Source organism: Oryctolagus cuniculus, chromosome 12, assembly GCF_964237555.1.
Source record: "Oryctolagus cuniculus chromosome 12, mOryCun1.1, whole genome shotgun sequence".
Lineage (NCBI taxonomy): Eukaryota > Metazoa > Chordata > Mammalia > Lagomorpha > Leporidae > Oryctolagus > Oryctolagus cuniculus.
In genome coordinates, this window is record NC_091443.1 from 100,499,077 (window position 1) to 100,520,476 (window position 21,400).

The following is a 21,400-nucleotide window of genomic DNA, read 5'->3' on the forward strand; positions in this document are numbered from 1 at the left end:
ACATGAACCAGCGCTCACACGGGATGCCAGCTCCACCTGCCGTGCCACAACAGGGGTCCCCTCTTTTTGCTCATTTCTATGGAATCACACAGCAGCACATGTTATTAATGCATTTTTTAAAAGATATCTGATAAAACTCAAACCATTTCTGAAAAACAGATTAAAACACAGAATTAGAAGTACTTCCAATCAAGAGCCAATATAATGTATTTTACACTAGGGGTGAATCCATGAAAGCCAGGGGCCAATCAAGACTATTCTCATTTTCCCTCACACTGGACCTTCTTGCCAATGCAAACTATTTAAAATAGAAGGCAGAGATAAGATTATCACTTCATGTAGACAACTTGATTACATACTAGGATGATCCAAAAAAACCAGTCACAACAACGCACTTCAGAAAAGTGGTTAAATAAAAGATGAATATAAATTCTCCAGTCAAACGCACTCATGTAGTAGTAATAACCAGACAATACAATTTTTAAAATGTACTCCACTAACGATAGCTATGACAAATATCAAGCAACTAGCAATTAACCTAACAAAGGACATACATAACTGATATGAATAGAATGACCAAATATTACTGGGAGAAACAGACGAACACTTCATGTTCTTAGATGAGAAGGTCTATACATCATAAAGGCAACAGCTCCTCACAAATTTATGGGTTAACAAAATTCCAATTAAAACACCAAAACAACCTCTCACACATTCAACAAAAACGCCTCTAAAATCCATTTGACAAGAGCACAGGGGAAGAAGAACACTGGACGCCTCAGGGAGGAATATTTCACACACATTAAATGCAAGGAACTTAAATGTGGTCACCTCCGTCTTCATAGACCGCCAGCCTGGTGATCAACGGGCCCATGTTCCACACTGGAGTCCCTAGGTCTGAGCCCATCTCTGCCTCCCGACTCCAGTTTCCCACCAACGAAGACCCAGGGGTAACTGAGTCCCTGCACCCATGTGGGAGACCTGGACTGAGATCCCAGCTCCCAGCTCCAGTCCTGTCCACTGCATCTGTAGATGGAAGCTGCCTGCTTCTGTGTCTCAAATACGTAATAATTTTTTTAAAGATTTATTTGGAATTCAGAGTTACACAGAGAGATTAGGAGAGGCGTGGCGGGGGGGTGGTCTTCCATCCGCTGGTTCACTCCCCAGATAGCCGCAATAGCCGGTGCTGTGCCAATCCGAAGCCAGGAGCCAAGAGCCTCCTCCATGTCTCCCACGCGGGTGCAGAAGCTCTAGGACTTGGGCCATCCTCTACTGCTTTCCCAGGCCATAGCAGAGAGCTGGCTCAGAAGTGGAGCAGCGGGGACTCGAACTGGCGCCCACATGGAATGCCAGCACTGCAGGCAGTGGCTTTACCTGCTACGCCACAGCACTGGCCCAAGTAATAAAATTTTAAAGAAAGAAAAAAAGGGGACGGTGCAGGGGCGTAGTGGGTTAAGCTGCCACCTGCAACACCAGCATTCCATATGGACACTGGTTCAAGTCCAGCTGCTCCACTTCTGGTCTAGCCCCCTGGGAAAGCAGCAAGACAACCCAAGTACTGTGCAGCTGCCACCAAGTGGGAGACCCAGAAGAAACTCCTGGCTCCTGGCTTCAGTTTGGGCCAGCCCTAGTGTTGTGGCCATTTGGGCAATGAACCAGCAGATGGAAGGTATCTCCCCCCTCCCCCTTCTGTCTAACTGCCTTTCAAGTCAATAAATTTTTTTTAAAAAGAAAAAGTCTCAAAAATATGTTAAACATCTAGTAAGAAAACCCTAATAACATAAGGAAAGGAATCAAAATTTAACAAACGTTACTAGTAAGTAAGCAACATCCTCCAGGTCAGTAAATGGCAAACTACAACTCACGGCCAAATCTGGCTGCCTGTGTCTGTAAACACCATTTTACGTCTGTTCACATACTGCCTAGGGTTGCTCTTGCAGCTGGGTACTCGAAGAGAGAGGTTTTTAGCAGGAAGCAGTTTAATCATGCCAGGGCTGGCTCAGTGGATTCACACGCAAAAGTGAGCCCCGAATGCAGCAGCGCGCTGCCTTAGATTCCTCTGCTAGTGTCCCGTTTCAGTTACGTGGTTACATACATTCTGACTGGATGCCCTAGTGCTACAGGGTTGCTACAGGGTTTCCCATGAGTACATAGTTACTGTTTAGGCCTCGGTACTTTCATTGTTCCCGGCTCTGATGCTCGGGTCCCCTGAAGGAGCATCATCCTGGTTTAAGGGTTTCTGCTTCCATGACATCATCACCTGTGCCACCATGGCCTCCATGAGGCTGGAGACAGACATTACAACCAGGGGCAGCAGGCAAGGTAGACTCAGGTAGGCCCCTGACATTAAAACCACAACACTTGGGAGGGTACTGGATCCCCCCAAAGTGGAGAACCACCCCCAGGCAAATCTCTGGGGTTCTGGCCTTTGCCCATCTGGACAGGGACGTGGGCGATGGTTCTCTCTGGCCTGTGATTTCCTCCATGACCCGCCCTCATCATCTATCTGTAGGCAGCAGTTGCTCACGCTGAATCTTCCACAAGCTCCTCCATCAGAGGCAAGCCAAGCAGTCTAAGGCTAAATGGTTTTGACAGAGTACTGTGCCTCTGAGTGTGCTGTCTGGCATCTATGCTGAGAGTCCTTACAGCGTCATTAGTCATAGCGTGTAACCTGATGATACGGTTTACCACATAGACGGGGACCCAGTACACACAGGACCCATCCTCTGCACAGGGATCCATCGAGCACCTTTGCAGTCACCAACCTGTATGGTGCGCAGCTCTCTTTGGCCTCCTAGATCTTTGTATATGAGGGACCCCCCCCAAATGCTCTTTTCTGGCCAGTGGGAGTAGGGAGGAGGAGGGGCGGACAGTTCCTGGTACATAGGATCCGGACCAGTACTGGGGTAATTCAGTATAGGTGGCCTTCCACATAGCCAGCAGAGTCCCCCGGGGTTCAGCCATTCAGTGTCTGAGGCAAGGCTGTCCCAGGCCTGTGGTTAGAGAAACTGGACGGGGGGGGGGGGGGGGGGATTTGGCTCTGTGTGATTTGAGGATCCCCACCACTGAGTTTTTAAGCGTGGTTGCATTAAAGAAATTTTGGCCCAGGCATGTTAGGTTTCCAACTGAAACGTTAAACTCCCTGCCCCCTCCACTGGGAGAGACAGTTTTTTTTCCCCAGTAATTGAGGTTTTGAGTAACTGGCAGTTGAGCGGAGAGGGCAGACTTGGCTTCATCAGAGGGCTCGAGGGTCTAGTTCCCTAGCGTCCCAAGGCCACTGGCCTCCCGTATTAGGTCCCCCACAGACATAACAAGAAGAGACATTTAGAGATCGAGCTACAGTCTCTGCAGGATCAGGACCAGATTTTGGGTTGTGATGGACATGGTGGGGAGTCTTTTCTCATCTCTTCACAGAGGGAATGAAAGACTCCATGAGATGAGGCCTGGTGTGGGAACTTAACTTTCTTGAAGTCTAACAGGACTCCAGGGTCCTGGCCTCATCCACAGATATATCCCAATCTACCCTTATTTCCCCATCCAAGGTCACGTAGGTTGAGCACAGTGAAATTAACAGGGTTGCAGGCCCCTAAGGGACAGTCTGATGCAGCAATACCCTTTTGCAAGAGTGCTGTTTTGTCTATGCCTTGCCAAGGGGCCCATGAAACACAACTCCAGGAAGGACAATCAGGGGCACAACTTGAGGTTTTCCAACACGTGTTCTTGTCGTTGAGTCTGTACTCTCAGTCCCAAGACAGGCCTCCACATGGACTGCAGCAGCTGGTCTCCACCAGCGCCCTTGTACTTCTTGCATACAGGTAAGGTGGCCTGTTGTGTTCCATGGCCCCACATACATCAAAGATTGACACTGGCTGTTCTGGATTGGTGATCTGGGTTCGGTCAATGATTTGATGTTTACTGTTGCAGCTTCTGACCTCTAGCCATTCCTCACTTGAGCACTGTGGGTCGAAACAAGCGTACAGACCTTCTTGTTGGCAGATGGAATAGGTGGTCTTATTATGTCTGCAGGTCCTTGAGACTGTTCCCTTGCAGGAGAATCGAGTATGGTAAAGTAGGGTTGTGGTAACACCCTGGCCCGGTCTAGCCATGCGAATACACAGGTCACAGGATGAGGAACTGAGGTGTACAAAAGGGAGTCAGATCAGATGCAACCAACGGCAACAAAACACCCTGCCCAAAAGAGGTAAAAGACTAACAAGGGCCAGTGCTGTGGTGTAGCAGGCTAAGCCTCTGCCTGCGGTGCCAGCATCCCACATGGGTGCCAGCTTGAGTCCCAGCTGCTCTACTTCCAGTCCAGCTCTCTGCTATGGCCTGGGAAAGCAGTGGAAGATGGCCCAAGTGCTTGGGCCCCTGCACACACACAGGAGACTTGGAAGAAGCTCCTGGCTTCAGCTTGGCCCAGCTCCGGCTGTTGTGGCCATTTGGGGAGTGAACCAGTGGATGGAAGACCACTCTGTCTCTCCCTGTCTGTCACTCTGCCTCTCAAATAGATAAATAAATCTTAAAAGAACAAGAAGAAGACCACTAACAGAAACTCCCTACCACAGCTCCAGCGGGCTGGAGCAGTCTCCATCAACCCTGCTGTGAGGACAAGGCCTCAAGTCACAGCAACATAGACCCGGAAGGGGTGACAGTGTGCTACAGTGAGAAGACTGATACAGAAAGTTAGAATGGTCCATTTATCCCGCCAGGTGGTGGGTCCTTCAAGCTCCCACTGTGCGTAGATTAGTCAGCTTCCGGAGTGACTAAAGCAGGGCTGTCGTCCTTGGGGATCTCTTGGGGTACGGCTCGCTGGTTCTGGATGGTCAACTTGCACGGCAGAGCTGGACTGGGGAAGCATTCCAGGCCATAAGAGGCCAGTTTCACCCTGTTCTGGTGGATCCAGGATGCCACCTTGGCAACCTTAACTATATCATGGCTGGACAAAACATCAGTGAACGAACTTCTCTAAAGGGGTTCTAGGGGATGAGCATTCTACTCCTTCACTCATACCACATCTCCTGGCTTAAAGGGATGGGTGTCTGCTAAGCCCCTGGGTAGTCGTTTCCTAACCCAATGATTGATGGGAGATAGGTTCAAGGGTTTGCATCTGCTGTCTCGGGGTGAGGCTGCCTATTTCTTTTAGATCTCCCTGTATTCCCTTGATGGTAGGGGAAGGGCTCCTGTAAAGGATTTCAAAGGGAGAGAGCCCTGTTTGCTGGGTAGGGCTAGACCTACTTCTTAACAGAGCTATTGGTAATAGCTGATTCCAGTGTAGGTGGGTCTCCTGGCACAATTTACTCAATTGTATTTCAGAGTTCTGTTCTTCATTCCATTTTTCAAGAGCCCTGGGGCCAATAAGCCGTGTGTAACTGCCAGGTGATTCCTGGTCCTTTTGCCACCATCTGCACCACCTCCGTTACGAATGAGGGCCAGCCGTCGGATCCAGGAGCGACTGGGATCCCGAAGTGAGATAATTTCCTTTAGCAGAAGCCGGGGCATTTTGTGGGCCTTTTCAGTGTGGGTTGAGAAAGCTTCCACCCAACCTGAGAAAGTGCACACAAAAACCAATAGAAAATTGCAGCCCTGAACATGAGGGAGCTCAGTAAAAACTAAGTTTTCAAATGGAGTTCCTCCCAGGCTTTGTATCTGGGAGAGCACCTTGGGCCCCTGGTGGGGGTTCTGGGCACACCTCACATTGCTCACACACTGCCCGGGCTATGCTGAAAGGGTTGGGGTGGGGGGGGTGGGGTAAAAGTGCCAGCCCATGCGCTCGCTTCAGCAGCACATATTCTAAAAGTGCCAGCCCAGCGAGGATTCCAGGGCTGTCTGGCTGCTGTGAGTCTCCTGGTGGAACCGCTTGACAGAAGCTGGGGCTAGGGACTCAGGGACCACCACCCCACTATCCACCGGGGATGTAACTTCCACTTTCAGTTTTGAACCAGGTTAACTCATGCTGGGAGTAGTTTGGGTCCCATTCTGCTAGGGAGCTGGGCAACAAGGCAGCAGTCAGATGATCGTCCCTATCCGTCCCTTGATTTCCCCAAGGGGAGATGGCGTCCCCCTTTGGATGGCCCCAACAGTACATGACAGCCACTCCTTTGGATGCCCAGACAGCTCAAAGCTTTCTTTTCCACATCCAGTGTCTTTCCCCTGAATGGATTAGTCCTTTTCCCATATGTAAGGGCCCGTGTACATGGAGAGTGCTTGAAGATGTACTTGGAGTCTGTGTGGATGTCGACACGGGTTCTGGCCACCAGCTGGAGAGCTCAGGTCAGCATGACGGCGTCCAAATTCTGTGCAGAGATTCCCGTGGGCAGGCGTCTGACCCCAGTGGTGGAATGCAGGATACTCCAGAGTATCCTGCGAGGCGTTTGCCTCCTCTGAGAAACTACCACCATCGGTGACATACTCTGCGCTGGGCTCTGGGGCTGATCCGAAGGTCCAGGCAGCTGGCACACACCTCACCCGTGCCTTCCGTACAGTCGTGCTCTGGCACACTGACCACATGCAGTCGTCGCTGGGTTTAAAGTTTTCACTTCCGGGGCGGGCTGCCGTTGTGGCACAGCGGGTAAAGCTGTCACTTGCAATGCTGGCATCCCATATGGGCACCGGTTTGCATCCCAGCTGCTCTACTTCTGATCCAGCTCCCTGCCAATGGCCTAGGAAAAGCAGGAGGATGGCCTAAACATTTGGGTCCGTGCCACCCATGTGGGAGACATGGCTGGCCCAGCCCTGGCTGCTGCAAGCATTTGGGGAGTGAAGCAGCAGATGGAAGAGCTCCCTGTCTCCCCATCTCTCTCTCTCAGCCTCTCAAACAAAACAAATATTTTAAAAAAAAGTTTTCACTACCTCCAGGCGAATGTGCGGGTTTTCACACAGCATCCCCTGGTGTCTGACCATTCGGGCATCAGTTAGCCAGTATTGCCCTTTATATTCCATTAGGGTCAAGACCAAGTGTGGCACTTGGACTGTTAAATCCTGCCTCATGGTAAGTCTGCCAGCCTCTGATACGAGGAGGGCTGTGGTGGCAGAAGCTCGGAGCAGGGTGGCCAGCTTTGAGAGAGAGTCAAGTTGTTTAGAAATATGCCTCTGGACGATGCCCAGACTCCAGCCTGGGGGTCAGCACCCTGGCTGCTGTACACCGTTCATGCACGTGCAGGAAAAAAGGTTTAGTTATGTCCGGGATATAGTGAGGGCTTACTTGAGCTGTTTCAAGGCCTTTTCTGGTGTCTGTTCCCACAACAGAGGCTCCCTTTCTCCCCCGTGTGGCTTCATAAAGGGGTTTGGCTAGAACAGAAACTGGAAATCCAGATTCTGCAAAGTCGACAGCCCCAGCAACTGCCACACTTGCTGGGTCGCAGGGCTTGGAATTGAGCAGACTGTCTGCTTTCTCTCTGGACTGAGCTGACGCTGTCTTTGGGACAGGTGAAAACCAAGGCATTTTACCTTCTCTTGGCGGATTTGAGCCTCCCACAGGAGGGTAAGGAGCAGCCGTGTTCCCTCCATACAATCCTCCCGTGCACATCCTGCAGTAGCATGTGGCCACACTGGTCCACTGAGGTTTTTTATCAAGGCCAGCGTGGTGCTGAAAATGGCTGGAGAGTTTTTGAATCTTCGAGGCAGTCTAGTCCAGGCCAAAGGGCCTTGATCTCTGTTCTTGGGATTTTCCCACCGGAAGATGAAGATCGGCTGACTCAGGGGCCAGGCGGGCACAGAAGGCATCCTTGAGGTCCACACGTGTAAAGCAGGCAGCTTCGGCGGAGATGAGACCTAGCAGAGTGCAGGGGTTAGGGACAACAGGGTGTACGCTAACGGTGGCCTGGCTTACTGCCCGTAGGTCCTGAGCTGCAACAGTTGTCAGTTCCCAGCTTCTGAGCTGGCAGGCGGGGAGTGCTCCAAGGTGACTGGCAGGGCTGGAGGATTTCATCCTTCAGAATTCTCTCCAGATGCTTTTGAATTCCACTTTGTGCCTTTGTGAGGGATGAAATAATCTTGGGTGGGTGGGTCCAGCCCCTGGTTTTAGTTCTGCTACTACTGGGGGGGTATGTCTCCGGCCAATCGAAGAGAACTGCCCTCAGCCCATACTCCAGGCCCCCAAAAGGGAAGCTCAAGTCCCCGTTGTGGCTCCTCTCAGAGGCTACAGAGGCACCACCCCTCTCCCTGGGGACCTGTGAGAGTCGTTTCTGCTGATTTTCCCAGGGTCAGGGCTGCTTGGCCATGGGGGTTGAAAGTTATCTGGTGCTGCCATTTTCCTAACAGGTCCTGACTCATTAAGGCCACAGGACAGTCAGGGAGGTACAGGAATTCGTGAATGACTTCACAGCTGCCCAAACTGCATGGGCACGGCAGGAAGAAGGGGCAATGTGCCTGGGGACCTGTGGCTCCCAGGACAGTAGCTAGTTTCTGTGCAAGGAGGCCCACAGGCTGGGTCGGCACCAAGTGGTCTACTCAAGTGTCCAACACGAAGTCAATGGGCCGGCCCCCTACAGTCATTCCGATAATGAGCTCCTGGGGTCTGTCCTAGCCTGCTTCCTAGTTTTCCCTGGTGGCTACACCTACAAAGTCTTCCCAGGGGCCTCGGACGGTCATTGTGAGGGTTGGTCCCTGGATCACACGTCCTCTCTCTTGGGCCCAGGGTGTTGAGTGGTATTTTCCCAACTGCTGAGGACACTCATTTTCCCAGTGACCTTCCTGGTGACAGTGGGCACTCTGGTTTCATCCTGGTCTGGCCTCCGGGCACCCGTGTCCCTCTGGTGCACCTCTCTCCCTGGGCCTTGTCCTGGACCCGACAGGGCACCCCTTGGGGGTCCTGACTGTCCTGCTAGGGCTACGGCAAGCAGATTTGCCTTTTGCTTTAAGCTTTGGTCAGATCTCCGTTGAAAGCACTGCGGTGACCCCCAATAGCTGGCTGGCATTCACGGCAGCAAAGCCCTCCAACTTCTGTAGCTCACGTCTGAGGTCTCCCTGTGACAGGCCGACGCAAGCCGTGTTGATCGTCCGTTGATTCTCTGCTGCTGCAGGGCCGAAGGGCTCTCTTCAGGTCCTCGGAGGTTGCACTCGTATTCACAGCCTTCCCCTCGTTCCTTCAGGCTGCGAAAAAGGGCCTCTTGGAAAGGTTCAAGCATTTCGAACTCCCAGTGTCATCAGGGCCCACTGGGATCTTCCTCAGGGACGGAGTGAGCCTGGGCACTTAGAGAACAGCCAGCATGTTCTCTGACCGCCTCAGGCAGCCTGGGTAACCAGCAGTGTTCCTTAGCGTCAGGAGGAGCCAGGAGGCGCCAGGAGGCGCTGCGGCAGTCGGCTCAGAGGGCTCTGGGCCTGGATGATGGACTGCGTCAGACCCACCATGGCATGGGTTTCTCGGTGAATGAGGGCTATGGTTTTCCAGTTCAGGAGATCAGTGGTGGAAAAAGGCTGATATATATATATGAAGGTACGCTGTCCCTCGATCGTCGCGTCATAGTAGATGGGCCCTTGGGCCTCTCAGTGGCATCTGCAGGGCCATTTACTGGGAAGGAGATTACTGGCCGGTTCCTCCTGGCTCCTCCCAGCTGCAGTACATGGGGTAGGGACTGGCGGCCCCCGGACGTGGGCGGCCCCTGGGAGGCTCCGGTCACATGGACAATCTCTCCCATGGGTGTGGGAAATGCAGGTGGCAGCGGAAGGTATACCAGTGTGCAAGGCAGGGGAACTCCTCTGACTCCTCAGATAAAATGGCTTCTTAGGTTCTGGCTGGCATTTTGAAGGGGCTGTCATTCGGGTCGTCATGATTTTACAGTTTTCTTCTAAGTAAGTTTTCAGCCAGGGTGGCTGAGAGAGGATTATGTCTTGCCAGCAGTCAAAATAATGGAATTGGCCTGGCGGCCTGGTTTCGCAACGATGACCCGATATACACTGCTGACCACTTGTTTACTTAAGGACCCCCTGGACGAGCACCCTGCCCCAAAAAGAGGGCCAATCTATTTCACCAAATGTATGAAGTTTCCCTGGGGTGAGCTTAAAACCAGTCTCCCATATGTCCTTTTTTGAAGTTTTTCATCATGCACTCTTGGGGGAGGGTGTACATTTGCTCTGTTCACCACCCATTCCCACCACCTAAAAACATCAATCACACACGGAGGAGGAATGGAGAGGGGGTGAACGATGGCTCTGTCCGTCACCAGCTGTTCTCATGGAGTCATGAATGAACGTGCGGACCCAGTTTGGTAAGGAGAGTCTGTAGTGGCTTCCATCCTGAGGACATCTGAGAATCTGAACACCAGTTTGTGCAGCTTCAGGGACACCCCCGGGCGGGAAGTCCAAGTCAGGGCCTGCCCAAAGCAAGAAGCATCCACGGGGCTGTTTCCTTCGGGGCAACCAAAATCAAAGCACACTTCCATTCCCAGAATCCAGCAGGAAAGGAAAGTCACCCATCGCTGCAGGGTTGGGCAGAGACGTGGAGACCACAGCTCAACATTCCTCAGACCAGTTCTCACCAGCCCTGTGATTAAAATAAAAGGCCTCCAGGCCATACACTAGTGAGCCCAACTCCAAGGCACTTGACAAAGGCAAAACCCTCTCTGGAGGGATACACTTTTATCCCAGGTCTTACACAGTTCTCACAGGTGACTATCCAAGGGCAAGATACGGCAGACGCAGCCGTGCACACAGGCACCCGGAATGAGCACTGGCAACACAGAGGTAGACAGGTGCTATCTATACATGTTATGCTGAGATAAATACAAGACACGCTTCAAAGTATCAGCAGGAAAAAGAAAACTATATATTTTTTTTGACAGACAGAGTGGACAGTGAAAGAGAGAAAGGTCTTCCTTTGCCGTTGGTTCACCCTCCAATGGCCGCTACAGCCAGCGCGCTGCGGCCGGTACATCGCGCTGATCTGAAGCCAGGAGCCAGGTGCTTATCCTGGTCTCCATGCGGGTGCAGGACTTGGGCCATCCTCCACTGCATTCCCGGGCCACAGCAGAGAGCTGGCCTGGAAGAGGGGCAACCGGGACAGAATCCTGCACCCTGACTGGGACTAGAACCTGGTGTGCCAGCGCCGTAGGCGGAGGATTAGCCTAGTGAGCCACAGCGCCGGCCGAAAACTATATTTTTTAAAAATCCCCTTGTTAAAAGAACTTTCAGAATGAAAAATACAATAACCAAAATTAAGCAATTCTATGGGTGGATTTACTGGCAGCTTACACATAACTTAAACTAGTAAACTGGAGAGAAGCAAAAGAGAAGTGTCCCGGATCCAGCTCCACAGATTTCTCACCTGGTCCAAGCCCTGTGAGCAAAGGTCACAGGGAGCAGCAAATGTGCTCGCAGGCCAGAGGTGAGTGCACCCCCCGAGATCTGGAGTGAGGCCCCAGAGATGGCCCAGGGGGAGCAGAGGCAAAGCACTCCCCTCTCTCCCCCTGTTGCTGAAGTCTTTCTTCTCAGGGTATTGAACCTCAAGGCCTTCCTTCTCCCTGGGAACCGCGGAGACCCACCCCGACTCCAGGGCCATGAGAAATGTCCTGAGCGTGGAGCTCCCCTCCTGTTGCACCGTGCAGGTACGCCGCAGCCCTTGTTACAGCACCCTGTAGGGACTGGAGAACCGACTGCTGCACTGTGCTTTGCGTCCTGTCAGTGTGTGTGCCCCACTCGTGCATGTGTGTACAAACTGTGGCGGGGCTGGGTGTGCTGTGGCACAGCGAATTAAACTGCCTCTTGCGACAACGGCTTCCAGCTGCTCCACTCCCAACCTAGCTTCCTGCACCCGAGAAGGCAGCGGAAGATGAGCCATGTACTTGGGTTCCTGCCTCCCACAGGGGAGGCAAGGATGGAGTTCCTGGTCTCCTGGCTCCTCCTTGGCTTTTGCAGTCATGTGGGGAATGAACCAACAGATAGAAGATCTCTTCCTCTCTGCCTCTATTTCTCTATTACTGTACCTTTCAAACAAACAAACAAATCTTTTTTTTTAAAGGGACGATATCTCTCTGCCTTTGAAATAAAATGAAAATGGAAAAAATCTAAAATAAAAACTCCAACCACAGTAACACAAAAGTGAGGTGGGAGGTAGAGTCTTTGTACGCTTAGTCCCCAGGAGAGGCACAAAGGTACTGATTAGCTTCAGATGCTGAACAGGTAAATGTGCACGTTGTACTTTCTTGGGCAACTACTGAAAAAGAAAAACAGTATGTAACTTAGAATCTAGTTAGAAGGGGGAAATGAAACGATATTTTAAAAGAAAAAAAAAAGCAAAAGACAAAAACCCTTGCTTAAAAGGAAGCTAAACACAAGAGAGACAGAGGGAAAGAATACAAGGCACAAAAATAAAGTAGTGGATTGAAAGTCAAGTATTTATTAGTTACAATAAATGTAAATCAACCAATTGCCTTGGTTATAAAGATTAGCAACCTAAGTGGGGGAAAATGCTATGTGGCTTTAAACTTGCTGTTCACTAGAGACGCATCTAAAACATTAAGGGTGCAGACAGACTGGCAGGAAGACGCTGCAGGGGGTGGGGGGGAAGGAATAAAATAAGCAATAGCCTGTGAGACAGAAAGCCTGGCCTTCCTGGAGATGGAGAGGATCACTGCAAGATGACAGCTTCCAGTCCACCAATCAGGTCTCTAGATTCCTGTGGCCCACTAAAATAGCTGCAAAACACACGATGCAAAACTGACAGAATTACAAGGAGAGAAAATACTTTAATTGTAGATTTAAAAATACCTCTCTCAGTAACTGATAGAGCAAGCAACTAAAAAAGTCAGTAACACAGCAGATCTGAGTAACCCAGGCTCCAGGTACACAGAACTCCACTCCCAACAATTGCAGGACGCCCACCAATCTTTCAAGAACAGTCATTTACAAAATCCGGCCACGTACTGCAACACCTTCTCCAACCAAATGTGACGGTGCCAGAAATCAATTCAAAAAACTGAACAAAAAAAACAAAAACCCTTTAGCATCCATTGATGATTCACGCCTGAAGAATTATAGGGGCTGGAGCTGTGGCATAGTAGGTTATGCCTCCACCTGTGGCGCCGGCATCCCTTGTGCGCGTGGTTCCTGTCCCAGCTGCTCCACTTCCCATCCAGCTCTCTGCTAACGGCCTGGGAAAGCAGTGGAAGATGGACCAAGTGCTTAGGCCCCTGAACCCACGTGGCAGACCAGAAGAAGCTCCAGGCTTCTGGCTTCAGATTGGCCCAGCTCTCGCCATTATGGACATTTAGGGAATGAGCCAGCAGATGGAAGACCTCTCTCTCTCTCTCTCCTCCTCTGAAACTCTAATAAATAAATCTTAAAAAAAAAAAAAAAAAAAGATGAGGGGCTGGCAATGTGGCATAGTAGGTAAAACTACTGCCTGCTGAGCCAGCATCCCATATGGACACCAGTTCAAGTCCTGGCTGCTCCACTTCCAATCCAGCTCTCTGCTATGGCCTGGGAAAGCAGTAGAGGATGGCCCAACTGTTTGGGCCCATTCACCCACGTGAGAGACCCGAACTTACTGGTTCCTGGCTCCAGATCGGCCCAGCTCCAGCCATTACAGCCATTTGGGGAGTGAACCAGCAGACGGAAGACCTCTCTCTCTCTCTCTGCCTCTTTGTAACTCTGCCTTTCAAATAAATAAATAAAAATCTTTTTTTTTTTTTTTTTTTTTGACAGGCAGAGTGGACAGGTGGACAGTGAGAAAGAGAGACAGAGAGAAAGGTCTTCTTTTGCCATTGGTTCACCCTCCAATGGCTGCTGCGGCCGGTGCACCATGCTGATCCGAAGCCAGGAGCCAAGTGCTTCTCCTGGTCTCCCATGGGGTGCAGGGCCCAAGCACTTGGGCCATCCTCCACTGCACTCCCGGGCCACAGCAGAGAGCTGGCCTGGAAGAGGGGCAACCGGGACAGAATCCGGCACCCCGTCCGGGACTAGAACCCGGTGTGCCAGCGCCGCAGGCGGAGGATTAGCCTAGTGAGCTGCGGCACCAGCCAAAAATCTTTTTTAAAAAATGATTTGTAGGTCATTCTTTCTACATTAGTAGTTGGCAATCTACTGTAAAGAACTTTTGCCTTCTCCCATTATTTTTTTTTTTTAAATCAGTGAGGATACTTAATTTATTCGGGGTTGTAATTCATTATGGTCATTATTTATTTTGATGCTCAAAACTGTTTCATGTTTAGCCAATGGGAGAGGCACCTTTGCCCCTTTTCCTTTTTCAGTGTGGTTAAAGGCACACAGCACACAATTTACCGTAATTACCATTTTCAGTGTTCACTCAGGACTGCTAAGTATGTTCACAGTCTCTAGAAAGCTTTCACTTTGCAGCACTGAAACTGCACCCACTAAACAGTAACTTCTTACTTCCCTCTCCTCCCATCCCCTGGCAACCACCATCTTTTTAAAAGATATTTATTTATCTGAAAGGCAGAGTGGCAGAGAGAGATCTTCCATCTGCTGGTTCACACTCCAAATCCCCTTGACTAAGCCAGGGTTCTTCCAGGCCAACGCCAGGAGCCTGAAACTCCATCCAGGTCTCCTCTGTGGGTGGCAGGGGCCCAAGGAGTTGAACATCTTACGCTGCCTTCAAAGGCACATTAGCAAGAAGGTGGATTAGAAGCAGAGTAGCCAGGACACGCACGACAGGATGCCAGTGTCACAAGGCGTGGCTTACCAGCTATGCCACAGTGCTGGCCCCATTTGCTCATTTTTAAGTCTGGTTGTTGTTGTTATTATTATTATTATTATTTGTTTCTTGAGCTGAAATAGTTCTTTTCTTTTCTTTTTGAGGGAGAGACAGATCTTTCATCCACTGATTCATTCCCCAAGTGGCTGCAATGCCAGGGCTGGGCCAGGCCTGGGGCTCTCATCCAGGTTTCCCATGTGGTGGCAGGGGCACTAGTACTTGGGCCATCTTCCTTTGCCTTCCAAGGGGCATTAGCAGGGAGCTGGATCGGAAGTGGAGCAGTTCATATGGGGCTGGTGTTGCAGGCGGTGGCCTAACCCCCTGTGCCACAACACTGGCCCCTGATAGCAGTTCTGCACCTATTCTGGGTATTAGCCCCTTCTCAGATACATGATCTGCTGGAAGAGTCAAGGAGCACTGAGGGGGATTCTTCACTAAACGCTGGGTAGAAATCACCGTGAAGCCGCCTGGTGCTGAGTTTTCTTGGTTGGGGGTTCCCGACCACAGACTCAAATTCCTTGCTAGTGTTAAGTCGCTTCAGATTTCCTACTTGTTCATGATTCAGCCTTGGTGATTATGTGTTTCTAGGAATTTGTCTATTTCACCTACATTATCTCTCTGTTGTCATGGTATTTCCTTACAAACCTTTTTTGTTTCTATAAAGTCATTTGTAACATCCCATCTTTTGTTTCTGATTTTAGTTATTTGAGTTTTTCTTAGCCCATCTAGCTAAAAGTTTGCCCACTTTTTTTGATCTTTTCAAAGAACTAACTCCAAGTTTTGCTGATTTTCTCTCTTTTTTCTATTCTCTATTTTGATTATCTCTGCTGTAATCTTGTTTTCTTCCTTCTAGTAGCTTTGGGATAGGTTTGTTCTTCTTTCTCTAGTTTCCTAAAATGTAAAGTTGGGTTGGTTGTTGACTTGAGATCTTCTAGGGGAAGCATTTACAGCTATAAGTTCCCTTAAATATAAGTTTATTTTGGTGCAAAGAAATTTGCGCTGTTTTTACAGCATCCAATAAGCTTTGGTATGTTGTGCTGCTGTTTTCGTTTGTCTCGAGGTTATTTTCTAATTTCCCCTGTGATTTCTTCTCTGTCCTTTGACATCCTCCCATCGTTTATCGGACATTTTCTTTTCCTCTGGCATAAGCTGTTCTCAGGCTGCGTGTACTTTCTTGAGCTCAGGCGTAGAACTGACCCCACCCCTCCACCGAGAGACTTGATTTAAAATCTAAGATCTGGGCACTAAGTATGGGCATTGCTACTGCAGTGTCATTGTTCCCAGGCCTTTAAAGTAGTCAGTTTTAGGAAACAAAAATGTATTACCTATTTCTCTGAGGGTACTTTAAAAAGTTCAAGACATGCATTATGAAAAAAACCACATGGACTTAAAAGTTTTGCACCAAAATAAACTAACCTTGTAATTCCATTATTCCACAAACTTTCTGAAGTATCCTCATCTATCTCTCTCTGTGTACACACTGATCCATCCTCCTGTCATACCAGGAAAAACATCACACACCTACTCATTTACTCAATCCTAAACTACAGGAAATAGTATCAGAACAACTATACTCGGGGCTGGTGCCGTGGCTCACTTAGTTAATCCTCTGCTTGCGGCACCAGCATCCCATATGGGCTCTGGGTTCTAGTCCCGGTTGCTCCTCTTCCAGTCCAGCTCTCTGCTGTGGCCTGGGAGGGCAGTGGAGGATGGCCTAAGTGCTTGGGCCCTGCACCCAAATGGGAGACCAGGAGGAAGCACCTGGCTCCTGGTTTCGGATCAGTGTGGCGCCGGCTGTGGTGGCCATTTGGGGAGTGAACCAATGGAAGGAAGACCTTTCTCTCTGTCTCTCTCTCTCACTAACTCTATCTGTGAAAAAAAAAAGAAGAAGAAGAAGAAGAACTACTATACTTCTTCTCATTTAAAAAAAAAAAAGACAAAAATAAACAAAAACCTATTAACAGCAGTGCAGAATTCAACTGCATTTCTTTCTTTAAATTAAGGGTGTATAATCAAAGTATTTGCTATGGTTTGAATGGGGGATGTGGCTCCTGAATTCATGCACATGTTAAAAGTTTAAACCTAGAGGGCCAGCATCATGGCATAGTGGTTTAAGCCATCACCTGCAATGCCGGCATCCCACACATCCTGGTTGCTCCACTTCCCCACTTCCTTTTCTTTTTGGACAGGCAGAGTTAGAGAGAGATACAGAGAGAAAGGTCTTCCTTTTCCGTCAGTTCACCCCTCAAATGGCCGCTACGGCCGGCGCACTGTGCCGATCCAAAACCAGGAGCCAGGTGCTTCCTCCTGGTCTCCCATCCGGGTACAGGGCCCAAGCATTTGGGCCATCCTCCACTGCCTTCCCAGGCCGACTGGAAGAGGAGCAACCAGGACAGAATCCAGTGCCCCAACCAGGACTAGAACCTGGAGTGCTGGTGCCGCAGGCGGAGGATCAGCCAAGTGAGCCGCGGCGCCAGCCGCCCCACTTCCTATCCAGCCCCCTGCTAACATCCTGGGCAAAGCAACAGCAGATGTTCCGTGTGCCTGAGTCCCTGCCACACACATGTGAGATCTGGATGAAGCTCCCGGCTTCAGTTGGACCCAGCTCTGGCTATTATAACTACTGGACTGAACCAGTGGACAGAAGATCTCGCTCTTTCTCTGTCGTTCCTTAGCTCTGTAACTCTTTCAAACAAAGAAACAAAATTAATTATTTAAAAAAAAAAAGTTTAAACCCAGGGCCAGCTGGTTAAGCTGCTGTCTGTGACACTGGCACCCTATATAGGCAATGGTTCCTGTCCTGGTTACTCCATTTCTGATCTAGCTCCCTTCTAATGACCTGGGAAAAGCACTGGAAGATGGCCCGAGTGTTTGGGCACCTGCCATCCACATAGGAGACACAAATGAAGCTCCTGGCTCCTGGCTGCGGCCTGGCCCAGCCATTGCTGTTATAGCCATTTGGGGAGTGAACCAGCCAATGGAAGATCTCTCTCTGTCTCTCCCCCTCTCTAACCCTGTCTTTCAAATGCATAAATAAATCTTTAAAAGAAAAGAAGTTTAAATTTGAGGGTCCTGTATGGGTGGCATGGAGAGGTGGGCCTAAGAGAAAGGCCTGGGGTTGGGGGGCATACCCTCACTAGGCAGCTCTCTGCAGAGTCGAGCTAAAAGGCTCTGGACAGGTTGGGTCCAGCTGCCTCTCTGCTTCCTGGCTCATTATAGGATCCTTCCTCTGCACACACTCTGCTACTGCCAACCTCTGAGCTCACCCACGACTGAACCAGCGGGGTGGCCTGAAACTGGACTACAAAACTCCCAAAACCTAAGTCAAAATACACTTTTTTCCTTTAGCAGTAGCTTGTCTTGGGTATCTGGTTGTAGTAGCCACAAGCTGACTGAGACAGCAACGCACACAAACGTTTCTGGATGGGTCCTCTCCAGCCCTTTGGGCGATTATGTTCATCCCAGGAAATACATCTGTGTCTGTCCCATTCTTGTGGACTTGATTTGATTTCTTGACCACAGAAGATAGTCATACAGCCATCAAAAGTCAAAACTACAGACTTTTCCCTCACACAAGTCTTCTCCACTCCGTCCCTTGTCATCTACCGCCTGGGGGCTCTTTTTTTTTATTATTTTTTTTTATTTGAAAGACAGTTACAGAGAGAGGTAGAGACAGAGAGAGAGGTCTTCCATCCACTGCTTCACTCCCCAGATGGCCGCAATGGCCGGAGCTGCGCCGTTCCAAAGCCAGGAGCTGGGTGCAGGGGCCCAAGGACCTGGGCCATCTTCTACTGCTATCCCGAGCCATAGCAGAGAGCTGGATGGAAGTGGAACAGCCGGGTCTCGAACTGGCACCATATGGGATGCTGGTACTTCAGGCCAGGGCATTAAACCGCTGCGCCACAGCACCGGCCCCGTGTGGGTTATCATTTCATTCATTCTGGCCTACTCCTCCTCAATGATTTTGTAAAAGCGAGCAGCACACAGTTTCCTAATCCCTCTTCTTTCTTACATAAAAGGTAGTGTACTAAAAACACTATACCTTCCTGCCTATATTTTAGCGACCACTTTATACCCATTTCCCTCATTCTTCTTTGCAGCTGTGCAGTACTTCATCGTGTAGCAATTTAGTCAACAAATTTCTTGTCTGCACACTTAAGTGTTTCCCAACATTTTGCAATTACAGATAATGCTGAGACAAAGAACTTTGTGCATTTGTACTTTCCTGCTGTTGCAAAGGCATCCTTAGAGAATATTCTTGTTGTGGAATTGCTGGGTAAAAGGACAAATGCGTGCGCAGTCTGTTAGGTCTCCCGAGGGTTATCCGGGTGTGCGATCCTCAGTCTCACCCAAGCGGCTTCCTGTCAAGCTTCCTGAATACTGCAACCTGAGAAGTGAGAAACGGCGCTTCTGGGCAGTTTGTGATTTGCAATTCCTAACTCAAGGGAAACTCCACTTTCTCACATATTTAAGCAACTTAAAACTCTTTGTAGGGGCCGGTGCTGTGGCGCAACAGGTTAAGCCACTGTCCGCAGTGCTGACATCTCATATGGGTGCCGGTCCAAGTCCCGGCAGCTCTGCATCCAATCCAGCTCCCCGCTAATGCACCTGGGAAAGCAGCAGAAGCTGGCCCAAATATTTAGGCCCCTGCACCCACCTGAGAGACCTGGAAGAGGCTCTGGCTCCTGGCTTGGGCCTGGCCCAGCCCTAGCCATTGCAGCCATTTGGGGAGTGAACCAGCGGATCAAAGATCTCTCTGTCTCCACTCTCTGTAACTCGGAATTTTGAAATAAATAAATAAATAAATCTTTTTAAATTAGTTTTAAAAATTGTATCTGCTCTTGTATTTCTGTCCTTTTTAATAAAATTTTGGTATTTTTTTCTCTCAATTTGGATTGGAGATAATAGGTCTTTAAGACATTTGTCAAACCTTCCCTGCTAGTTTCTTATCTGTTAACTTTGCTTATGGGGTTTGTCTTTTCTGTAATGAAGAACTTAATTAATATAGTCAATATATTTTGCTTGCTTCTTTTATTGCCTTTCCCCATATCCAAGTTACAGAAAACTTGTCTTTGTGTTCTTCTAGTAGTCAACTTAAAAACCTTGGCTCTCTGATTCATTTGGAGCTTATCCCTGGGTTTGATATGAGGTATGGATATAATGTCGTGTTTGCAAATGGCTACTGGAGTGATCCTGATACCATCTAATGAAAACACTCGTCTCTGTCTCAGTAGGCTGAGACACACCTTTATTGCACACTGAATTTCTCTTGGTAACTGGCTGCCTGTTTCCAGGCTCTTTATTCAGTCCACTGTCTGCACAAGCCTCTCCTGACAGAACCTGCAGAATGTTCCAGCATCTCTGGGTGCAGCCACTGTCTCTGGGAACTTCTTAGAGCTGCCTCTCGACTTGTTACTGTTGTTTTTCCTATAGGAAATAGCCTGCCTAGCACCAGAGGGGGTATCCACATGGGAAGCAATGAAAGTTAAACCCTGCTTTACTCCATATACGGATCACTCCCAAGTGTATTCCGATCTAAATGTAAAGCGCAGGGAGTGGGCACCTGGTCTAGCAGTTAGGATGCCTGCATCCCACCCTGGAGCACTCGGGTTCAGTACGCAGGTGTGGTTCTGGAATTCAGCTTCCTGCCAACGCAGACCCTGGCAGGCGGTGGGGATGGCTCAAGTAACTGGGTTCCTGCTGCCACCCTGGAGACCTGGACTGAATTCCCAGCTCCTGGCGTCAGCCCAGCTCCAGCCTTGGCTCAGCCCCAGACACTGTGGGCATTTGGGAAGTGAACCAGTAGACGGGAGTGAACCAGTTGAAGGGAATGCTGTCTGTCTGTCTCTTTGTCTCTTGAGTTTAAGTTTTTAAAAATTTATTTATTTGAGATGTAGAGTCACAGAGAGGGAGAGACAGAAAGAAAGGTCTTCCATCTGCTGGTTCACTCCCCAAATGGCCACAATGACCGGAGCTGAGCTGATCCAAAGCCAGGAGCCAGGAGCTTCTTCCGGATCTCCCACATGGATGCAGGGGCCCAAGTACTCAGGTCATCTTCTACTGCTTTCCCAGGCCATAGCAGAGAGCTGGATCAGAAGAGCGGCTGGGACTCAAACCAGTGCCCATATGGGATGTTGGCGCCACAGGTGGTGGCTTAGCCCACTATGCCACAGTGCTGGCTCCAAGTATTTTTTTTAATGAGAAGCAAGATAATAAAGCTTCTGCAAAATAATAGTAGACAAGTAACTTCATAATCTCTAAGAGATTTCTTTAAGAAGACATAAAAAGCATTAACATAAAAGAAAATAATTAAAAAACTGGATTGTTTTAATTAAGAATCACTTGTGTGCAGTTTAAAATAGCAGTAAGACTTTTGGGACATGCTGAATATAAAGGAAAGCAAGGTACTGGTTACCTTTGGGGCACAGACAGGAGCACACTGGAGGCTTCCCAGGGTGTTAGCAATGTTGTTTCCTGCCTGGGAGGCAGGTGCACGCAACTCAGTGCTGACTGCCTGGAGTCAGTGCAGGCTCCAGCTGATGAGGGCTCAGCCCCATAGGTCTCCGAGGGTCACATGACCCAAACACTGGGTTATAAATGTCGTTACAAATGTCGTAGCTTCTGGGATCCTCAGAGGCCGCCCTCAAGCTTCACAATGCGCTGGAAGGGCTCAGCGTGTGGTTACACTCACAGCCGAGGTTTACTGCAGCGACGCCCAGATCACACAGCCTCACCCGAAGCTGGGGGTCTGCA

At 49.6% G+C, this 21,400-nt stretch overlaps 1 protein-coding gene across 5 annotated transcripts in view; it reads right to left on the reverse strand.

Moving 5' to 3' along the window:
* The window catches only part of BLM (BLM RecQ like helicase), a 111,104-nt gene that overhangs the window by 75,835 nt on the left and 13,869 nt on the right, over nucleotides 1-21,400 (reverse strand). The window contains exon 2 of one of the 5 annotated variants that reach the window (XM_051834324.2): nucleotides 3,983-4,134. The exons of the other annotated variants lie outside the window; for them this stretch is intronic. The gene's annotated coding sequence lies outside the window, so the exon portion shown is untranslated. The remainder of the gene's footprint in view (nucleotides 1-3,982; nucleotides 4,135-21,400) is intronic. 5 annotated transcript variants of the gene reach the window in all.